We start from the raw sequence: 22,402 nt of genomic DNA, 5'->3' as shown, positions 1-22,402 counted from the left end.
GCCGGCCAAGGTAGGGGCACCTTGGCACACATGGCCAAGGGGTAGAATCACATAGTACCGGACCACCCATTAGCTTCCAATTCTGAGCTGCCATGTTTTTTAATGTAATCAATGCCCGGCCAGTCAGGAACGCGTTACATCTGCCTGACCAGGTGGACCTACATCTTGTTCCCCAGCTCCGCCGCATTCTTGCAACTGAGAGCGCAGGGGGGGGGGAGAGAAGTCCCGGGACATGGGGGAGCGGCCTGAATCTGGAGGTACAGCAGCAGGTGAGTCACTGGAGGGGGTGAGAGGGAGGAGAAGGGAGTCACTGGAGGGGGTGAGAGGGAGGAAAAGGGAGTCACTGGAGGGGAGAGAGGTGAGTCACTGGAGGGGGTGAGAGGGAGGAGAAGGAAAGTCACTGGAGGGGGTGAGAGGGAGGAAAAGGGAGTCATTGGAGGGGAGAGAGGTGAGTCACTGGAGGGGAGGAGCATTGCAAATTGTGGCTAAGTGTGTAAAGGGCATTACAGTATGTGGCTATGTGTGTAAAGGGCATTACAGTATGTGGCTATGTGTAAAGGGCATTACAGTATGTGGCTATGTGTAAAGGACATTGCAAATGGTGGCTATGTGTAAAGGGCATTACAGTATGTGGCTAAGTGTGTAAAGGGCATTACAGTATGTGGCTATGTGTAAAGGGAATTACAGTATGTGGCTAAGTGTGTAAAGGGCATTACAGTATGTGGCTATGTGTAAAGGGAATTACAGTATGTGGCTATGTGTAAAGGGCATTACAAATGGTGGCTATGTGTAAAGGGCATTACAAATGGTGGCATTATGTGTAAAGGGCATTACAATTACAGTGTGTGGCATTATGGTGTCTGGCATGTGTAAAGGGCTTTACAGTGTGGTATTATGTGTAACAGGCATTACAGTGTGGCGCATAATCTGCAAAGAGCATTACTGCATGGCATAATGTGTCATAAGGGGCACTACTACAGTGTGACATAATGTGCACTGGGCTGCTGTGATTTAAGAGGGAGGGGCAGCAGCGCCAGACCTGGGCCCCTTCAGCAGCCCGGGCCAGGGTAATTAGTACCTCTCGGCGCCTCTGCACATGTGCTAACATTTGCTTGTCTGCCTATTTAAAAATATATATGAATATGTATTTAGCATATTTCAAGCATTACATACATTGTCAGTAGGTGTCAGTATTCCCTAATGTATTAATAAGCAAATATTAGCATCATTCAAGTTTCTTTGACACATCATTAAAAGATTCTACTCGTTATCTCCAGCCTTGTAGCTTGTAAGTGCCAAGCACTTGTTGGTACTTCCTTCACTGTTCTCAATAGACACATAGAACTTCTTATCTAATAATATATACATAAATCTTATAGTTTTAATTAACTAAAATGAGTCATGTTATATGAACACATTCCTGAGAGCTGAGAACTAAAGCAATGAAGCCCTCTTTCAGAAAAAATGTCTCATTTATCCTGGCTCTTCTTCTAAAGATGCATACGCACGTAACGATTTTTTGAACGATTTAACTATAACGATGTCGTTATCGTTTAATCATTGAAAAAATTGTTCAGTTTCTGAGTTATAATGATGAACGATTATCGTTCATGCACGTTCCTGTTTGTAGTTTGTAGTTTGTAGTTCATTCTGACTGACCAACTGAACGATTTTCATTAAGGGAAGTTACAAAAATCGTTTGTAGTTCAAAAAATCGTTCATAACACTTTAAAAAATCTGACAGAAAATCGTTCATAAAATCGTTGGCAACAAAATTGTTGTGTGTGTATGCAGCTTTAGCATTTGAACAACAAAATTCAGTCATGCTTCAACATGGCTCACAGCTCTATCACAGTATATGTACATGTATTGTATATATAAATGTCTGTGTAACTGTATGTATATAAGTGGTGTATAACTATATATATGTGTGTATATATAAATGTCTGTGGAACTGTATGTGTGCATGTATATAAGTGGTGTATAACTGTATATATGTGTGTATATATAAATGTTTGTGTAACTGTATGTGTGTATGTATATATAAGTGTCTGTATAACTGTATATATGTGTGTATATATACGTGTCTGTGTAACTGTATATGTGTGTATATATTAATGTCTGTGTAACTGTATATGTGTTTGCATATACACTGGTGGCCAAAATTGCGGACACATTTTGAAATTTGAATGTTTATCAACTTTGAATTCTTATAAAAACTGTTTCATTTCACGCAGTGCAATGATTCATATATCAAATGAAAGGAAATTTAATGCTGAATTCAACACAATAAACAGAGGTCAAATATTTGCATTACAAGGGAAGTTATGCCGTGAAAACAACACTTAGGGGTAAGATCCCTGTGTACTTATGATGTTACTATCCTATCAGTATTTCGTTGGGTATCCTTTATTTTTCAAGACCGCAGCACAGCGACGTTATCCAGGATTGTGGGGTTAAGTGAAAATGGTCTTTCGTGTGCAGCAATTGCGAGAGAAATTGGTGGGAATGTGACAACATCAGGAGTACGAAAGTTTTGTTTACGCTATCAGGGAACACAATCTATACAAAACAAAGAAGGAAAAGGCCGGAAAAACAGCTGTTAATGATAGGAGAATAAAGCGAATTTGCTTCAGGGACAGATGGATGTCATCTGCGGCCATTAGCAGTGACCTGAGTGCAACTGGTGCTTTTGTCAGTGCAAGAACGGAATGGAGAAGACTAATGGAGGTTGGCCTAAAAGGTAGGATTCCCCGAAAAAAGCCATTGCTGAATAAAAAGCAGCAGCAGAAACTAATACAGTTGGCAAAAGAACACATTGCATGGACAGAAGGTCAGTGGAAACAAGTGATATGGAGTGACGAAACTAAGATATCAATATTTGGTAGTGATGGGAGAAAATGTGTGAGACGTCGCATCGGGGAAGAGGTACATCCAGATTTTATTCAAGCGACAACAAAGAATCCTACAAGTGTTATGATCTGGGCATGTATGACAGCAGATGCTGTAGGCCGCCTTTATGTCATAGATGGCACACTGAACAGCAGAAAGTACATTGACACCATCCTACAACCAAAACTTCTACCTTCTATCAGGGTTCTTTTTCCAGATAATGCCCCATTTTTTTCCAGCATGATTCAGCTCCCTGCCACACTGCATGGACATGCAAAAAGGGGTTCACGGAGAATGACATACAGGTGCTGGGATGGCCAGGAAAGAGCCCAGACCTGAACCCCATAGAACATTTGTGGTTCTGTTTGAAAAAACTGGTACATCTGAGGTGTCCATCCAATAAAAGACAATTAATTTGAGGCTATAATTGTCTCATGGCACCACATAAAAAAGAAGGTAGAGCTCCAAACATTGGTTGCTCAATGACACATCGCTGTGCTACTGTCTTGAAAAATAAAGGATACCCAACGAAATACTGATAGGACAGTAAAATCATAAGTACACAGGAGTTTTCACCTAAGTGTTGATTTCACTGCATAACTTCCCTTGTAATGCAAATATTTGCCCTGTGTTTATTGTGTTGAATTCAGAATTAAATTTCCTTTCATTTGATATATGAATCATTGCACTGCGTGAAGTGTAACAGTTTTTATAAGCATTCGAAGTTGAAAAACATAAAAATTTCAAAATGTGTCCGCAATTTTGGCCACCACTGTATATACTGTACCATAGTATCTGTGTAGCTACATATGTGTGTGTCTATGCAACAGTATGTGTGTGTGTATATGTGTCTGTGTAACTCATACTTGCCGACTTCTTCTGCTTCCTTCCAGGGAGAAGCCTGGGGAGGAGAAACAGGTGGGCGGAGTTGGGGACGGGGACGGATGGGTAGCATCATTAAGCCATGTCCCTCGTGGAAATTTGCCGTGAACGCCACATTTTATTAATAGGGGGCGGGGCCATCCCCTACCTCCGGATCCTCTGCTCACTGGGAATATTCTCCCCATTCTGCCCACTTCACTAGGAAGTGGGCAGAATGCGGGAGAGGTGCCTAACCTTCCGGGGGTGTGGGGGGTTATCCGAAAAATCAGGAGCCTCCTGAGACTTTTGGGAGGGTAGGCAGCCCTGGTGTAACTATATATGTGTGTATATATAAGTCTGTGTAACTGTATACAGTACAGTATTTGTGTATATATTAGTGTCTGTGTGACTATATGTGTTTGCATAAATATACTGTACCATAGTATCTGTGTAACTGCATATGTGTGTGTCTGTGTAACTGTATGTGTGTGTGTATATCAGAGCCGTAACTAGAATTTTTGGTGCCCTGTGCCAGAGAGAGCATTGGTGCCCCCCCATTTTTTAAATAGTATACTATATTAGATAGTATACCTGAAAAAGTGACATGGCCTCATGGGGAAGGGTCAGGGAAGAAATAGGGGAGGCCAGGAGATGCTGGGGATAAAAGAAGAGGAAATTAACAAGTGAGAAATGATAATGAACAGGACAATTGACAGGCCCAAACAGTGCCCCCTGCCCTGTGGTGCCCTGTGCCATGGCACAGGTCGCACCACCCTAGTTACGGCCCTGGTGTGTATATACTATATATATATATATATATATATATATGTGTATGTTTAACTGTATATGTGTGTATATAAGTGTCTGTGTAACTGTATATATTGTGTGTCTGTGTAACTGTATATTTGTGTATTATAAGGGCACAGTTCTGCCCTTATATTAAGGCTGAATCAAAAAAAACTGAATTCTCCCATAGAGAACTCCCGAGGGGGGGACATGGTGTTTAAGGGGCTACACCTCAAAAGCCATTGGAGGTACCAAGCTGAAATTTGGCAAGGGTAGGTAGAATTGTCGTTCGGTGCTGCATGCCAAATTTCAGGGCAAAAACTTAAAAAAATAGGATTTGGGAGTAATCTAAATTTCTAACTTGTCAGTTTTTTCTGACACTCTCAATTAGGACCACTTTTCTGCTCTTCTCTATGGGGGATTTTTGGGAAGAGATAACTTAGGGTAGGGGGCGAATTTAGACTTGGGGTTTGTTTTATTAGGTAACTATTGTTCCAGGGTAGGTGCTTTTGGGGATTAGATAATTGAGAAAGTTACAGTTTTTAAACTATTATCTCACAAATCCGCCATTGTACAGATAGGATGTTTCAACTTGTTGCGCAGCCTCAGTAGGAGCCTCCAGCAGGTGTACTCACAGTGGCTTCACCTGGGTGCACCAAGATGGCTGGCCAGTGCGGGCAATAGCGGAGGTGGGCTCAGGGTAGGAAAGGAAGAAAGCGGCCGTTAGCTGCAGCTGGGACCCATAGGAAGTGGGGGTGGCGAGCGTTAGCTGCAGCCGGGACCTGGGGATGGTAGCGGGCATTATCGGCAGTGGTGCGGTGGCAGCAGCGTGGGCGGAGGTGGTGCAGGAGGCAGGACCTGGGGGAGGTAGCAGGAGACAGATGCAGACTCAGATCTGAAAGATCCATGAAACCCATATCTGTGTATAAATAAACAAACACAGAAGCACGAATGGGATCAGTGAGACCCATCTGTGCTTCTGTGTTTAAAAAAACCCTATGTAAAAAAAAAAAAATTGTGTGCCCCCCCAAAAAAAACAACAACCAGCACCGGGCTTTGGAAACCAATACTGGTTGTGTTAAATACAGGGGACAAACAACTTAGGGGTCCCCTGTATTAAGCACAACCAGCACCAGACTTTTCAGAACCAGCCCTGGTTGCCGAAATACAGGGGACAAATGACGTAGGGGTCCCCGAATTCAGTGCAACCAGCACTGGGCTCTGAGCCAGTCCTGGTTCTGAAAATAAAGGGGGAAAAATGCATAGGGTCCTCCTGTATTTACCAGAACCAGCACTGGACTGTTTCTAGTGGGGAGGTAATGCCTCAGCCTCAGCCAGGGGAGCCTTTTCACCGGGCCCCCCAGCCAAAGCATCACCGCTGACCACTAGTCAGCCCAGGCCAAGGATCCCTGGGGAGCTGGGGACCCCCCCAATAAAGAAGTCCTCCTCTCCAAGGCATCTCAGGTCTAGGCTGATAGCCCAGGGCTATCCCCGGCACCTCTGGTCGGTGGGTAACGGGTTGATAGTGTAGTGTAGTGCATATTAAAGTAGAAATATTGTCTTTTGCAGTAGGACTACAGGCCACAAGTACCAGCAAGCGGGTGATTAAGGTAGATATAGTACACCCCTGTAAAAGAAATATTAAAATAAAACAAGGACACCGAATGCTAATTGCTGGTTCTGGTAAATACAGGGGGACCCTATGCATTTTTTCCCTTATATTTGCAAAACCAGGACTGGATCAGAGCACAGTGCTGGTTGCGCTGAATACGGGGGGCCCCTATGTCATTTGTCCCCCGTATTTTGGTAACCAAGACTGGTTCTGAAAAGCCTGGTGCTGGGTGTGCCTCATATGGGGTACCCCTACATCTTTTGTCCCCTGAATATAGCACAACCAGTACTGGGTCTCCAGAGCCCAGGGCTGGTTGTTCCTGGGATGGGGCACGCAGTTTTTTTTTTAAATATACTTTTATTCATTTTTTTAACACAGATGCATGGATGGATCTCACTGATCCATCCATGCATCTGTGTCTTATTGATTTTATTTCAGATGCAAGCCACATGGCACTGATCCGTGCGTGCATCTCTGAATCATTTAATTTACACAGATGCCTGCAACACAGATCTCACTGATCCGTGTATGCGGTCAGCTATCTTTAGATCTTGCTTGATAGTTCCAATTCAAAATGTGCTGTTTAAGCACCACATCGTGTCCTGCAGTGCCGGGGAGTGTTCTAGGGAAATCATTCATGATATCGTATCGTGAGCACATTGTTCTGTGTTTAGGAGTTTTAAGAAATGGTTCATGGCTGGGACTATAAGTGACAGTGAGCCTTTTTGTCCCCCGCTGCAGCCCCTGTGCACTCCCCCACTGCTGTCACTGCCTCACACACCTGCAGCCTGCCCCCTCAGATGTCTCTCCCTCTGCACCCACATAACACCTCCTGTGTGTTGTCCCATCCACCACCAGTGCTAGAGTACCATTTTGTTGCCCTTCTCCACTGCAGGTGGCCCAGTTTGCTGCTCCCATCCCTGATGGTTAATAAATTATATTCCACAGACAAAAAACCTTACGGTTTCACATGTCCCATTAAGGCTTCTTAGACATGATCTGAAATTTCACAAATCCTATAGAATTTCTGCCAATCAAACTTAAAAAAAGCAATGACAATATGATCATTAAGGTTGACGCCTTAATGGACGTGTTCCTTGCGCAATACAAATATGGGTTGCCATCATACCCTGTGGTTAACTGCAGATTCAGCACTCTCACAGATTGAGATTGCTGTCACTCACAAAATGGTGGAGCTGCTAATTTACAGAATTGTGTGCTCATTGGAATACACACATGCAGTCTATGCAACTGAGTTCTGAGCAGTTATGTGGCTCCCACATCCCACTCAGTGCCCATAATTTTCCATTGGATCATCACAACAATCTCACTGGGTTCCAACATCCCACTCAGTGCCCATTATTTTCCCACTGGATCATCACAACAATCTCACTGGGTTCCAACATCCTTCTCAATCCATACATCCATCTTATTCAAAATACATATTCAGCTCCCTAATTGCTAAAACTATCATAGTCTGTCTATGCATGTAGACTTTCTTCCCCTATACGCCTCCATGCTGCTATATTTTCCCCAATCTCTACTGCTGTGTGGTCTCCCAACTGTGCTAGTCTGTATTCCCTCATCCGCACCAATCTGTCTTTCCCCATCTGCACCGCCCTGCATCCATGCCACTCTATTTCATCCTGCACCACTGCCTTCCCCCCAGCCATGCCACTCTGTCTTTCTCTCTTCTGTGGCACTCTTTTTTCCTTCATTTGCACCACTTTGTCCCCCCCAACCGTGCAACTGTCTTCCTCCCCAATTTGTTGTCTTCCCCAATCCCTACTGTTGTGTGTTCTCCCATTTGTGCTAGTCTGTATTCTCTCATATGCACCCAATCTTTCTTTGCCCATCTGCAGTGCTCTGTCTTCCCATGTTGATGCCACTCTCTACCCCCATCCACATCGCTCTGTCCCCCCAAACCATGCCACTGTTTCCACAGCATCCGCACCAATGTTTTCCATTCATCTGCATCACTTTGTTCCTCCCCCCTATCTGCACCACTTTTTTTCACTCATCTGCACCACTTTGGCTCCCCCCCTTCTGTACTGCTTAATCTTCCCACCTCTACACGCTTTTTGTCTCACCCATCCACGCCGCTTTGTGTCCTCCCCCCATCCACACCACTCTTATCTCATCTGCACAGCTCTATCTTCTGCTCAGACCTCAGTTGCATAGACTGCATGTGTGTATTCCAATGAGCACACACTTCTGTGAATTAGCAGCTCCACAATTTTGTGAGTGACAGCAATCTCAATCTGTGAGAGTGCTGAATCTGCCGTTAACCACAGGGTGTGATGGCATACCATATTTGGATCTGCCGTTAACCACAGGGTGTGATGGCATACCATATTTGTATTGCGCAAGGAACACATCCATTAAGGCATCAGCCGTAATGATTGTAATTTCATTGATTTTTTTTATTTTTGTTCGGCAGAAATTCTAAAGGTTTTGTGAAATTTCAGATCATGTCTAAGAAGCCTTAATGGGACATGTGAAACCATAAGATTTTTTGTCTATGGAATATATATAAGTGTATATGTATCTGTATACAGTATGTGTGTGTATTTGAGTATCTGTGTCTGTGTATATATGTGTCTGTGTAATTATATATATATATATACTTATATATAAAAACATAAAACTCAGCACTCACCCTAGTTAAATCACTCACAATAATACATAAATAATTATTGCACCTCAGGCCTGGGAATGGCGAATGCAGGATGCATCCCAAAACTGGGATTGGCGAGTGCAATGGATTACTGACATGTATATATATATATATATATATATATATATATTCTCTTGGGAATGGTCAGCACAATCTGCAGGAGGAACTGAAGCAGGAGACGTTGTCATGTCATCATGTGCCATGTAAACTGTCAAATTGCTGGCAAGGATCTCTTAGCATATCTGAAGATTTGTATCAGTTGGAAATATAGATTTTACATAAGACTTAAGCCTAGTATCAGCCATGCTTGCCAAGCTCTTGAGAATTCATGGGTCCAGGCGAGGCAAACAAAGAAGTTGGTCTACAAGTCCAACATACTTAGCAGAATCACTTTGTTTCATATCCTCCTTCAGGTTCTCTAGCTGATTTTCAAGTAGTTTTATAAAGGTAATCACCTGACTCAAGCTGACAGTGTCTGAAGTCACTTTATTAGTTGATACTTCAAATTGTCTTAGTAACTTGCATAAACAGAGAGTACTGTATTCTCCTGTGTGCTGGAGTAAGATTCTCTCCCTATGTTATAGCTTCTGAATAGTTGTGATGGCTTGTTGCTGTTCCTCCATTCACTAAAGCATCTAATGGGTGGAATTCCCCCTGGTCACTACATTTTGCTTCAGTTCGTGGTATGGCAAATGGAACTTTTTCAATCTTCTACAGTTGCTGAATGCTGCAAATGGGCAGATTTCTTTCTGGCCAAGACAGCATCTTCTGCACGCTCCTTTTCTTTTTTACAAAAAGAACCACCAAGTTTATTGTGTGTGCAAAACATGGGACATGTTCAATTTCACCCAGTTGTAATGCTCTAACAATACTACATGCATTATCGGAAATGACAAATATGTGAGGAGAGTCTTAGCAGGGTAAGCCATCTTGCAATAACATCCCTAAGTTTTTCTAACAGGTTGACACCGGTATGCCTTTTAGAGCCTGATTCAGCAAGGATCGCTATTGTGATTACGCACGCAATCGGATGATTGTTGCATTCTGTCCTTATGTTAGACTGCTTAAGGCATTGCGTTTGCAATCATTAGCATATCTTTGCAGTGAGACTGCGTGCGTAATCGCTATTGTGATCGCAATAGCAATCATTACTAAATCGGGCCCTTGGTGAAGCCAGTGATACAGAGAGAAGTCTGTCTATAAATAAGCTGGCTTTGGGTGTTAGATACTGCTGATGCTGCTGAAGGCGATACACCCACCCAGTGGGCTGTCACAGTCATGTAATCTTTAGTTTGACCAGTACGCTTGTCCACATTTCACTGGTTAAATGGATGGTGGATACAATGGCATTTTCTGGGCCAAGAACTAGCTTTTTTTTTTTCAAATTAGTCTTTTATTGACCCAAAAGCAATTTTAAAACAAAATCAATACAAAACATAATATCAATTACATAAGGACAAATAAAAAGCATGAATTTATCCAGTGGATTTATCACAATTAACAAAACAAAATATTAATAAACCATCACATTCAATACAAAAAATTGATATGTAACAAAAATAAAAAGCAGAAAATAAAGCATAAAGACAACAGTAGTGCAGTGCGGACTAGGAAACCCCTTACATTTATATAGGAGGGTCATTATCTTTGAGGCGTAATGAGTACCATGAAGTAGATGAAAAGCATTGGCTGAGTAACCAATGAGTCTGGAATGGGAGTATATTTATATAACATTCCCAGATGTCAAAAAATTTAGATACTCTAGATTCTTTAGCCAGAGAGGCCTCCACGCAATCCATTCTAAACAAATAAAATCGTTTTTCCTTAAACAGAGAGAAAGGAGGCATTCCTGGCTGAATCCATACCTGCAGTATAGTCTTTTTAGTAGCTGCACTCAGAGCTAACAAGAGTTTTTGACTCCCAGGAGAATCCCTAGTATAGCTCATTCAGGAGTGAAGGGAACAAAATTGACCAGATGCTCCAGAGCAAACCTGTGAATCTGAAGCCAAAAAGCTCAAACCAGAGGGCAAGACCATAGACAATGGTAGAGTTCAGTGTTATCTTCTCCACAACTAGGACAACTATGGGAGTGGGAAGAACCCATTTAAAAATCCCTGATGTGGGCTAATATATGTCCTATGGAAGACATTTAAAAATAACTCTCTATAAGAGCTCAAGGGGAGGAGACAACAAGAGACATCAAGAGCCTTGAGCAACTGGTCAATTGTTAGATTTGGGAAATGATGAAGCCACGGCGGTAGGCCAGACTGAAGTTCAGTATAGTCTAAATGATCACATACAAAAGAATAGTGAAGGGAAATAGCTTTATAACTACAGTAGGTGTGGAATAAAACAAAGGAGTGTCCAGTAGCCAAGGGATTATCCCAGTCTGACTCTGGTAGCAGCAATGGCAGAACGGATGCCTCTGACCGATGTCGGCCTTTGACAAAGCCTAACTGCTGTGGTGTGAGGATGTCTGGGAGAATAATTGTAATCTGTCCAAATTAGGCAGGGTGATTGGGGCCACCAATTGGGGATTTTTTGTTGGTCTTTCTCAAAAAAATAGTATGTGCATTATTAAATGATGGATAAGGTGTGGAACTTCTAACTCATTTTTTTTTTAACGTCCCGGTACAGTTGAGGAATTACTATTCTTGTAAAATGGAATCGAGCGGAGACACAGGATCTCAATTAACCATCTAAAACAAGATGCATTGATGGTGGATAATGAATGCAGATTTAATGCTATCATAACCATCACGACTAAGTGATCCACTTGGCAACTGGATGCAGAGCCGGATTTACCGCTAGGCAACCTAGGCGTTCGCCTATGGCCCAGCGGGTCCCGTAGAATTTTCAAAAATCACTTTAGGGACTTAAAAGTATGCTTGTATCCATTTTCATGTACCCCAAATTTGATAGCTTTTTTTTGACAAAAAAAACTACTTCCAAGTGCTATTCTTCATCACTTCTTCACAGGCGCATTTATGCACCTGCTGCGGCTATTAAAAAACCCAGACTACCTTCAGCAGGCCAAATCGGGGATACCCATAGTGATCCCCCATGTCAGACCATCTTTAGGGGAGTGCCAGGATGATTTCCCAAAAATTCCCAGGACTTTTTGATAGTTACCTTTTCGCCGGATCCTAATTGAATACGGGGATAAAGCGGGCACGCGCCTGATACTTTATCCCAGAAAAAATGTCGATGATGGCGAAAAGTCCGACCTTTTCCCCTCAAATTGAATATGGCCCTTAGTGTGTGTGCTATGGGGGACATGAGTGAGTTGGGATGGAGGACAGTGTGCTGAGAGATTGCTTTCAGAGGGCAATGTTATATTTAATGGACAGGCAATAAAAGCTATAGAGGGGGCAATCAGTGGGGCCTATCTCGGAAAAGATTGCCAAAGCTAGGAAAAAGCAAGTGTATTATATATACATAGCCGACTTTTCAAGGCCGCAGTGGACCTTCACCGTGCTGTAAAAGAGGCATGTATCAGGAATAAAATTGTAGTGCTATGGATCGAGGGAGGGGACCCCAAAACTGGTATCTTGCCTAGGGCCCCATGAGCTCTAAATCCGGCTCTGACTGGATGGCTGCTTTCATAACTGCTTCCTCTGTCAAAGAAAGAACATGGAGGGAATACATGTGACAGAAATGTCATAAACCACCAGGCCTGTGCATTGGCTCTCCTCATGGACAAATCAGGGGTTAGCTGTTGCTGGGAAGGAATTTGTTTTGGGGGAAGAAACCAGTAGCAAGGGGGTTAATAGAAAGGGGGGAAGAGTTGTAGGTTTTTTGCATGGGTGGGGAAGAGGTTTCTCTCTCTTACTTTCCTGACGTTGGACAGAGAAGTACCTCATATCATTGCTCAGCGTATTTGTGCTGGTTTATTCTCTTTTCTTTCCTCTCATCTACACTACCTTTGAATCCCTGATTCTGCTGCTATCCTTCCTTTTCTTTTAACCTTTCCTTCTTATATTCATCCCCCCCTTTCTTTTCTTTCCCTATTCCTTACCTGTTCCTTCCCCTAATTCTTTCCCTGTCCCCCTTTTTCATTATGCAGCGCCCCAGATGTGTAGTCTCCCTCCCCGTGCGGTATCTGATTGATACCGTCGCGGCGAGTGGGGGGCTTACTAGTGCGACGGAGGGTGAGCACGGCCACAGCCCTTTGCCGTTCGGGCTGCATGACCCGGAGGGTGGAGGAGCGGCGGGCCGCAACGGGGCTCATGCGGGCAGGGGCGGTCCGCGTGACCACGCATCCATCAGGGCACTGTCAGGTATGTGAATGCACGTGCCGGAGCGGGCCGTCCGGCAGATGGAGCCATGGACGGGGACTTACTTACTCCCGTGGGAAGGAGAGCCCGCGGGTCGGGTGCCATTTTGGGTCGCCCTGGCCCACAATATGGTGGCTCCAGTGTGATGGGCGGTTGCTCGGTGGTCTCATCTAGGCCAGGGAAGTGCAGAATTGGGGGGAGCAGTGGCCGTTGAAGGTGTGGGCCCTGACACACCACGCAGACGTACAACGTGCAGCAGGGGTAGGTCAGCGCGCGGTTTGGGCCGGCAGGTGGTTTCAGGACCTAACGCTTCCAGGAGACACAGGGGGTCCAGACCTGACCCCGTGGTAGCAGGTGGGAGTGTACATAGGCCTAATGCACGGGCTCACAGGGGGGCGCGCAGACGTGGGCAAATGGCGTCCATGCAACAGCTGTCTGTGGCTGGTGGGTCCTCTGCCACCACCCTGTCAGAATCTGAGTCTTCTGGCGAGGGGTTGTCAGAAATGGATTTGCATTATGCTATGAGCGGAGGTAGTTATGGCATTGACAGGAGGACTTATGCGGAGGTAGCAAGCATGCCTCCTTCGTCCCGCAGGGGACTTCCTCCTGGGGTCGCGAATGCTGGCGTGACCCGCGAGGTCAGGGGTGGTTTAGACGTGTCGGAAGTCTCTGCTTTATGTACTTTGGTGGTCTCAGCGATCATCCCCCTTTTTACCACCGGGCCCGGTGGGGGGGGCAGGGCGTCAGTGGTGCAGGATGAACCTACACTTATTGCCTCGTGGGTGACACAGTCTATTGTCCCAGTCGTAACCGCGGCACTAAATAGGTCAACAGGCTCACGTAGGAGGGTTAACAGCGCCGTGGCGCAGGGTTCTGCCGGAGTTGCTATTGAGTTTGCTAACGATAGGTATTCCATTGCAGAGCATTCCAGCAGTATTACGATGGAGTCGGTGCTTGTCGATCAGGACACATCAGGAAGCGGGAGGTCCGAGAGACGGTCCTCCAGGTCTGGTGAGTCTTCCCCGGATCCTGAATGGGAGCCTAGTAATGCTTCTCCAGGTGTTGGTGGTAGTTCAGCTTCAGACGGGTCCGGGTCGTCAGGGAGTGCTGAGCCAGCTAAGTCGTCTCATAGTAGGCGCAGGCAGCGTAACAGATCTAGGAGGGGGTGGAGTTTCTCCTCTACCTCTTCTAGGTGCACTGCAGGTAGCAGGAGCAGTAAGCAGGGTTCCGGGAAACGGCGCTCTAAAAAGAGACGCAGGTCATCGAGTAGTAGTAGTATGGCTTCGGGGCCTTCGTCCTCGTATGAACGATAGAATTAGATGAGGTAGGTACGTTAATGTGTTCACGTTAACCAGTAAAGCCAAGAAGGCACTAGCGGCTGCCAAGAAGAAGGGTTTTTGGGGTGATGAGGCTGGCAGGTCCTATCATACATGGCTTAAAGGCATGTATGTCTTTTCCGCTGTTACCTGGAGACACGTCCGGATGAGCATATGAATATTATTCGGTATTTATACCTCATCCACGATCTCTTTAGCTCTGCTCGGGGGGCTGCATGGCGTGTTTATGACGAAGAATTTCGTCGCAAGAAACACGGGCGCGAGATTATTGATTTTTCGGACATGGAAGTTTTCGTTGATGTTACTCAGCCGGACTGGGCAATGGCAGATGGCGTTAGTCAACATCGTCCAGCTCGGTCAGGGTCGGGTTTGTTTGGGGGTCATTCGGGTGGGGCAAAGGGGTCTGGTACCAAACCTGGACAATGCACTTTGGGTTCTCAGTGCCGGTTTCATCACCTTTGTATTCGCTGCAGGGGTTCGCACCCCATTAAAGATTGCACACGACCAATTACTGGGGGGGGAGTGGTGGTGCTGCCACCGTCCCAAGCCGTGGACCCGTGGCCCTTCCCGCTAGACAGAGACCCCATGCCGATTTGCGTGCGGGCTTTGCTGCCGTGGTTAGAGCTATACCCTTTGCGCGCTGCAGCGAACTTCCTGAAGGATGGTTTTACGGATGGCTTTGGCTTGCCTATTTTACGTCCGGTTTGTTGCAAATCCGTTCAGAATTTGTGCTCGGCACGGGATTTCCCTGAAGTTTTGCGAGAAAAGGTGCTGCAGGAGGTTCGACTGGGGCATATGGCGGGGCCTATTGCGGTGCCTCCAATAGCGGATTTAGTACTATCTCTGGTAGTGGTTGTACCCAAGAAAGCTGCGGGGAAGTTCAGGCTCATTCAGCATCTGTCTTGCCCGGCGGGTTCCTCGGTCAACGATGTCATACCGGAAGACTTGTGCAGGGTAGTTTATCAATCTTTTGATGCTGCTCTGGACATGGTGCGATCTTTTGGCCTGGGGGCTCTGCTGTGCAAGCTGGATGTTGAATCCGCTTTCCATTTATTGCCGCTTCATCCGTCAGCGTTTAGGTTCATGGGATTTCGTTTGGATGATGGGTACTACGTTGACCTGTGCTTACCCATGGGTTGCTCTTTGTCTTGCGCTTATTTGAATGTTTCAGCAGCTTTTTGCATTGGAGCTTGGAGATTTATTCGGGCCAGTCCGGTATTGCCAATTATCTGGACGATTTCTTATTCGTGGGTCAGGCAGGTTCCCGATGTTGTGTTAGGCTTTTGGAAGTGGCCATGCAGTTGTTTCATGATTTTGGGGTGCCCATTGCTGCAGACAAGATAGAAGGACCCACGTCTGTTTTGACGTATTTGGGGATCGATATAGATACTGTTCAATGTTTATGTCGATTACCAAATGACAAAGTGCTGCGCCTTCAAGACGGGGTTTTGCTGGCCCCTTGCAAATGGGAAGATGACACTTAAGCAGGCTCAATCGCTTTTGGGCCTGCTTAATTTCGATTGTCGGGTAATTCCTATGGGTAGGATATTCTGTCGTAAATTGGAGCGGGCCACGGCAGGGGTTCGGCACGGGTATCATTTTATTCGCCTCACTAGGGAAATGCGGGGGGGATTTGCTTATTTGGGAGGCGTTTTTGAGGAATTTTAATGGAATTAGGATTTGGGTTTTTCCCCCGATGTCCAGGTCGGCCCTTCAGTTGTTCACTGATGCGGCTGGTTCTGTCGACTCCGGAGCATTTTTTGATGGGAAGTGGTGTGCGGCTCTTTGGCCGGTTGAGTGGGTTGCCGAGGGTTTGACAAAGAACTTGATTTTACTCTAATTATTTCCCATAATGGTGGCTTTAGAGCTGTGGAGTGGATTGTTGGAGGGCCGGGCTGTGATTTTCTGGTGCGATAACCTAAGGGTGGTGCAAGCCATTAATAGACAAAAGTCTTCATGTCTACAGGCCATCAGGTTGCTAGCGCAGATAGTGTTGCGGTGCATGCAGGGTAACATTGCTTTGCATGCGGAACATGTTCCTGGAGTAGAGAATGATATTGCTGATGCGCTGTCACGCCAGGAGTGGGGGAGGTTTAGGCGTTTGGCACCTGGGGCTGAATTGGTTGGTGAGTTGTGTCCGTCTTATGTATGGCAGGTGATCCGGCTGACATAGAGGGATTAGCTTGCCGATCCTTGGCCCCGACTACGCACGTTGCCTACCTTTCCGCTTGGGAGCAATGGAATGCATTTCACTCACGTCGGCAGAACAGAGGTAAGAGTCACAGTTCATTGATAGTCGCCTTTGTTTGGTTCCTATATTCGTCGGGAAAATCTAGGCCATGCGTGGTTAAAATGCTGGCCGGGATTTCCTATTTTTCGCGTTGACGAGGTGAAGTCGATGTTACAAAGTCATTTTACCTGTCGCGGGTTTTGAAGGGTTGGGCTAGGGTAGCTCCTACAATGCCGGATCCCCAGCGCCCGATCGACGGGAAATTGTTGGGACGCATGTTAAAAGTTCTGTCTAGGGTCTGCGCGTCATCCTATGAGTTGTGTTTGTTTAGACTGGCTTTTGGGATGGCTTATCACGGGGTATTTAGGGTGGGTGAATTGGTTGCCCCTTCCAGGGCGGCAGTTTGCCCATGCTTCGCTCCCATGTGCGGGTTTGCTCTGATTCGATACAATGTCTCATTCAGCGTTCCAAGACAGTTAAAAATGCCAAGGGGCGATGGGTGACTTTAGGTTGTTGCCAGCAGAGGGCTATTTGTCCGTTCAGGCTGGCATCGGCTTACCTGCGGATTCGGCAAGCTGGAGCGGGTGCCTGGTTGACGCACCTTGATGCGTCGCCAGTCACACGTTATCAGTTTGCGTGGATGTTAAAACAATGCATTTTACATCTGGGTTTATCGCCGTCTGATTATGGCACTCACTCCTTCCGCATCGGCGCTGCTACAGCTGCCACTGTGGCAGGGTGGTCGGCGAGCGACATTCGGGCGCTAGGCAGATGGAAGTCTGGTGTGTATCGGAGATACACCAGGTTTCGGTCTGGCTGTTAATCTCACTTGGGGACTAGCTACTCGTCACCCTAGTGGGTGGGGGTCTTGAGGAATTTTGTTTTACCATCAGTTTTTAACCGAGGCTGCTGCCACTGGTGGAAGTTTTGTGTTTTGCCTCAAGTCAAGCTGGGATTCCCCCCCCTTCCCCGAAATAGATTAGGCCCAGGTAATAAATTTAATCATTATCCCCTCCTTATTAGTTCAATGTAGAGCCACGTTAGCCCCTCAATACCTCTTCCTCATTAGTTTTTACTTAATCAGGCTATTTGCTGAGGTTGTTTATCCTCGTCTAATTGACCAGTCCCTTTTTATAACATTATTAATAATTTTTCTTTATTATTTTGACAGGTTTGCAATTGGATAGTTCATTTGTATGGGTGCTAGGGTATTCATTCATATTTTGGGCAGCAAGGTCTGGAAGGGCTGCTGATGATATGTTGTACCCAGAGACTCATTTGGTGAGGTGGATAGGTCATGGAGGCATGCGCTGGGATACCTTTCAGATGTCTGTGCATAGAGCTGTGTGGGAATTTGGGCACCCATTGTTCCTTATAATACATCTAGGGGGGGAATAACTTGACTTCAGTGTCTTCGCTGGAGCTTAGATGCAGGATTTGCAGGTAGCTACTAGCATTGATGGCGCTTTGGCCTTGTTGTACGATTTTTTGGTCAGAAATTATACCTCGTCTGCATTGGAGTGATGCTGTCAGACCCGGAGCGGTGGATCTGGCTAGACGGAGGGTGAATGCGGTGGTGTCTAGGGCAATGGTGAGGCAGGGTGGTCGAGTCATTAGCCATCCTCGAATTTCCTTTCCTGTCAGAGGCCGGTTTGTGTTTGTTTTTAGACAATTTGTTTGAAACTTTGATGGCAGTTTGAAGTGGGTGTAGGGTATGGTGGCGGGGTCAGTTCATAGAGAACCTTTTGTGGCCTGTTGCAGAACGGCTTTTGCTGGATTAATTTGTGATGTTTTCAGCCCTGGGGTGCGGCTCGTGCCATGGAGAGGGATAGGCGTGAATAACAGTGATGAAGAGGGGACCATCAGTCCTGGTGGGTCCGTTCCCTTCTCTTTGGACGGGTTGGCACTTCAAGTTGTTTTTGGTTATGGCAGCAGTTGGCTGCTTGTTGTTGTAGTAAATTTTTCCCCGCTTAGGGTGGGGGCAGGTGGCCCGGTCACCCTGGCGAGTCGAAGGACAGAGATGTCGGCAGTTGGCCTCATCTTTGTCTGATGGCCCTCATCATTACCAACTTTGTTTGTTATTTTTATTTAGTATTGCTTAGCTAGGCCGTTCTTTACTTGCCACCATACCTTTAGTTTAAACAATTTAAATAAATAAATAAATAGTTTTTAGGTCAAATTCCTTTACAATAAAAAGCTGACCTCTTTTCACTCCAACTTCTGTGTTGCATTTTTATTTTAGATAAGTTGTGTGTGTGGAGAGTGGATGCATCGGCTGATAGAGAGTTTAAGAACATGGAGGGAATACATGTGACAGAAATGTCATAAACCTCCAGGCCTGTGCATTGGCTCTCCTCATGGACAAATCAGGGGTTAGCTGTTGCTGGGAAGGAATTTGTTGTGGGGGAAGTAGCCAGTAGCAAGGGGGTTAATAGAAAGGGGGGGAGGAGTTATAGGTTTCTTGGATGGGTGGGGAAGAGGTTTCTCTCTCTTTCTTTCCTGACATTGCCCACCCTCCCACCCGGTTTAAGGTTTGGTTGTCAGCTTTTCTTTGGGTGGCCTGTTGCAGAATGGCTTTTGCTGGATTCATTTGTGATGTATTCAGCCCTGGGGTGCGGCTCGTGCCATGGAGAGGGATAGGCGTGAATAACAGCAATGAAGAGGGGACCATCAGTCCTGGTGGGTCCGTTCCCTTCTCTGTGGATGGGTTGGCACTTCAAGTTGTTTTTGGTTATGGCAGCAGTTGGCCGCTTGTTGTTTTAATACATTTTTCCCCGCTTAGGGTGGGGGCAGGTGGCCCGGTCACCCTGGCGAGTCGAAGGACAGAGATGTCGGCAGTTGGCCTCATCTTTGTCTGATGGGCAGATGGCCCTCAACATTACAAACTTTGGGCCTGATTCAGACCCACTCGCGAGCGGCTGTCCGCTCGCAAGTGGGTCGATGTTATGCACTGAGCATGCGCACGACGGAGGGAGCTCCGTCGTGCGCATGCGCCAGACGCGACGAGCGAAGGAAAGTCCTTCGCTCGTTGTGTCCGATCAAAGGGGGCGTGCTGTCAATGTTGATTGACAGCACGCCCCCTTTGGTGGGCGTGCCGGGGGCGTGCCTCCCTGACGGGGGCGTTCCCACGGGAACGCCTCCCGTCAGAAGCCGGCCTACTGACATCACTAGTGATGTCAGTGGGAGTGATTTTGGCTCTGATAGAGCCAAAATCACTCCGGAGCTTGTGGTTGAAAACCTCAACCGCAGGCTCCGGCTCGCAATTTCGATGGTCGCGATGGTCTCGACCATCGCGGCCATCACAAAGCACGCTCGTATAGCCTGTGGGTGGTGACCCACAGCTATACGAGCGTCCAGGGGGACGCTCCATGAAAATGGAGCCCGGCCCTCATTCAGAGCGTGCGCTCTGCTCAGAGCGTACGGCTCTGAATGAGGGCCTTTGTTTGTTATTTTTATTTAGTATTGCTTAGCTAGGCCATTCTTTACTTGCCACCATACCTTTAGTTTAAGCAATTTAAATAAATAAATAAATAATTTTTAGGTCAAATTCCTTTACAATAAAAAGCTGCCCCCTTTTCACTCCAACTTCTGTGTTGCGTTTTTATTTTAGATAAGTTGTGTGTGTGGAGAGTGGATGCATCGGCCGATATAGAGTTTATTGTTTCAAAGTATATTGTTGTTTAAAACTACTAGTCTTCTAGGTCCCCTTCTAGGTCCCCTTCTGACATGTTGATTCACCCCCTGCAGCAGCAGCAGCAGCCCTGGCATGCAAAGATTATATTGGGGAATCCTGAAAAGGTGAGGACTCATTTAACAGAATGGGATTGAAATGCCGGCGGCTGTTGAGCTGCTGGTTCAATGGCCAACGGCTGAGATCCCGACAGAGGTAAGTATGTTCCCTATACCTAACCCTCTTCCCCCCTAACCCTAACCCTCCCTTAGGGGTGCCTATCCTTAACCACCCCCCTAGTGCCTAACCCTAACCTCCCCCCAGGGGTGCCTAAACCTAACTCCCCCCTCCCCACACCCTAAACCTAACCCTTCCAGGGCGGTGGCTAACCCTAACCTCGCCCCCTAGTGCATAACCCTAACCGCCCTTCCCCTAGCCTAACCCTAACCTTCCCCGGGTGGGTGCCTAACCCTAAGTCGCCATGGGCAGGGCCGAAACTAGGATATCTGTCACCCGGTGCAAGGCAGCAATTTTGCGCCCCCTCCCTTCCCATACCTGGATTTTGTCCTTGCTCCTCCATAAGGTAGTACACTAATCAAACATTAATGGTGACCAACATTATTCCACACACCATAATGCCCATTACACATTATGCCACACACTGTAATGCCTATTACCAAAGTGCCACTTACATATTTGCCAAACACCATTTTATGCCCCACAGTAAGGCTTCTAATTACTTTAAAATTACCTGCTCATTGTCAGGGGTTTTATGTTCATTACCAGGGCTTCCAGTCTCGTTGCCAGGGGGTTTCATGCTCGTTGCCAGGGAATTTTATGCTCATTGCTATGGAGTTTATGCTCGTTGCTACGGGGTTTCATGCTCGTTGAGAGGGGGTTTCATGCTCATTACCAGGGGGTTTCATGCTCATTGCTATGGGGTTTATGCTCGTTGCCAGGGGTTACATGCTCATTGCCATGGGGTTTATGCTCGTTGACATGGGGTTCATGCTCATTGCCAGGGGGTTTCATGCTCGTTGCCAGGGGGTTTCATGCTCGTTGCCAGGGGGTTTCACGGGAGAAGATGCAGCTTTCAGCATCTTCTCCCAGCACTTGCGCTGGCCTAACAGCCACTAGAGGTCCAGTAGGACCACTAGTGTCTGTCTCCTCCTCGGCGGCGGCCATTTTTGGATGTTCGTTTTCAGCAGAATCCATGCAGACGGCTAGTCCGCATGGAATCTGCTTAAAATGGCCATCCAAAAATGGCCGCCACCAAGGAGTAGACAGACACTAGAGGTCCAGTAAGGACCTCTAGCATCTGTCTCCTCCTTGGCGGTGGCCATTTTTGGATGGCTGTTTTCTGAATCTGCAGTCCCCAAGCCACCGTGAGTCAGCCCTTTTTCACCCCCTGCATTCCGGCACCCGGTGCACATGCACCTCTAGCCCCCCCCTAGTTGCGGCCCTGCCATGGGGGTCCCTAATCCTAAACCCCCCATCCCCGGGCTAAGTGTAATACCCCATCAGTGACGATCGGGATGGCGGGGGTTGGGGGTTCCGGCCTGGGGATTAACGTAGGCTTCGGTATTTCGATGCCTATGTTAAATCCCTTGCCGGGATTTCACTGTCAGTATTGAGCCCGCGGCCATGAGGCTGCCGGTCTCATAACTACATACCATTTTAACAGGTTAGCAGAAGTGTACTGCCTGCCCTATTGGGACGTCCACACCTCCTCCCAGGGAGAGCTAAAGTACTGCTTCCTGTTTTACAGAGTGAATGTATCTTAACTTGTAAATGGTACACACCACAGGCAACCCATTAATAGTCTGTCGAAGAATATACAGTAACTCAAACAATAGGTCAGAGCAATATTCATAGAATGGACATAGAATATGATATATGACCTGCCCAGAGCTGGATTTAGATCTCATGGGGCCCTAGACAAGATACCAGTTTGGGGGCCACCTCCCTCAAACAATCCACAGCACTAAATTTTACTTTCTGACGCATGCCCTTGTACAGCACCCTGAAGAAAAGGTCCGCTGCAGCCTTGAAATGTTGAC

At 46.5% G+C, this 22,402-nt stretch overlaps 1 pseudogene; it reads left to right on the top strand.

Moving 5' to 3' along the window:
- Positions 1-16,590: 16,590 nt before the first annotated feature.
- LOC148508934 (uncharacterized) lies at positions 16,591-17,495 on the top strand (annotated as a pseudogene).
- The last annotated feature ends 4,907 nt before the right edge of the window (positions 17,496-22,402 follow it).

This window comes from Taudactylus pleione, unplaced genomic scaffold (genome assembly GCF_031769625.1).
Source record: "Taudactylus pleione unplaced genomic scaffold, aTauple2 ptg000334l, whole genome shotgun sequence".
In the NCBI taxonomy this organism is placed as follows: domain Eukaryota; kingdom Metazoa; phylum Chordata; class Amphibia; order Anura; family Myobatrachidae; genus Taudactylus; species Taudactylus pleione.
Note: the sequence above shows the minus strand (reverse complement) of the source record. Positions and strands in the feature narration are given on the sequence as shown.